The sequence below is a fragment of the Orycteropus afer genome, unplaced genomic scaffold, assembly GCF_000298275.1.
Source record: "Orycteropus afer afer isolate SDZICR_OR568_19922 unplaced genomic scaffold, OryAfe1.0 scaffold00160, whole genome shotgun sequence".
In the NCBI taxonomy this organism is placed as follows: Eukaryota; Metazoa; Chordata; class Mammalia; order Tubulidentata; family Orycteropodidae; genus Orycteropus; species Orycteropus afer.
In genome coordinates, this window is record NW_006921747.1 from 5,229,523 (window position 1) to 5,230,986 (window position 1,464).

Below are 1,464 nucleotides of genomic sequence, written 5' to 3' on the forward strand. Positions count from 1 at the left end.
AGATCGGATGGTGTACCAGTCGCTAGGACTGATTGTTTCCATTAATTTTGGTTTTCTTCTTTCTTCTTGATGAGGAGAGACCCGTTGTTACATCTAGATGGCAGCTTGCTAGCTTTTAAGATCCCAGTCATGAGCACAAATTAAGTGTTCTAGAGTTCCCATGCTTCTCAATGTTATCCATAATTTGTTATGATCCACAAAATTGAATGCTTTTCCATACTCAATAAAACACAAACAATCATCTTTCTGGTATTTGTTTTCAGCCAAGATCCATCCGACATCAGCAGTGATATCCCTCATTCTATGTTCTCTTCTGAATCCAGCTAGCATTTCTGGAAGTTCCCTGTCAATATACGACTGCAACTGTTTTTGAATTATCTTCAGCAAGATTTTACTTGTGTGTGATATTAATAATATTTTTCCATAATTTCCACATTCCCCTTTCTTTAGAATAGATAAAAATATGAATCTCTTCCAGTCAGTTGGCCAGGTGTCTATCTTCTAAATTTCTTGGCATAGATGAGTAAATGCCTCCAGTATGGCATCCGTTTGTTGAAATATCTCATTGGGTACTTCGTCAATTCCCGGAGCCTTGTTTTCTGCCAATTCCTTCAGTGCAGCTTTGATTTCTTCCTTCAGTACCATTGGTTCTTGATCAAATGCCATCTCCTGAAATGGATGAACATTGACCAACTCTTTTTGGTACAGCGACTGTGTATTCCTCCCATCTTCTTCTGATGTTTCCTGCATCACTCAATATATTGCCCATAGGATCTTCCAGTATTGCAATTCAAGGCTTGACTTTTTTCTTCAGTTCTATCAGCTTGAGAGATGCTGAGCATGTTCTTCCCTTTTGGTTTTTTAACTCCAGGTCTTTGCACATTTTATTATAATAATTGACTGTCTTCTTGGGCTGCTTTTTTTTTTTACCTCAATTTTTTTTTAAATTGTGATTTGGGTGAAAATTTACAGAGCAAATTAACTTCCCATACAGCAGTTCACATATACTTTGTCTCATGACACTGACCACAATTCACCACAATGCAACAGCTCCCCTCCCACTTCGTCCTGACAGTCACCTCTTCCCTGTGTCCTTCCCTCCATGCACCCCTGCCTTCCCTGTGCATAAACAGCCCTTCTTTCTCCCATGATTGTTCTCTCCAAGGAGTGTATTTACCTCAGGTAAGTGTTCAACTCCTATGCCTATCTTCTTCTTCTTCTTCTTTTTTTTTTTTTAATTTTCTTTTGATTTGGGTGAAGATTTACAGAGCAAATTCACTTTTCATACAGCAGGTCACATATACTTTGTCTCATGTCATTGACCACAATTTACCACAATGCAACAGCTCCCCTCCCACTTCCTCCCCATAGTTATCTCTTCCCAGTGTCCATCCCTCCATACTCTCCTGCCACCTGAGCTGTCTCCCTGTGCATAAGCAGCCCTTACTTCTCTCATGATTGTTC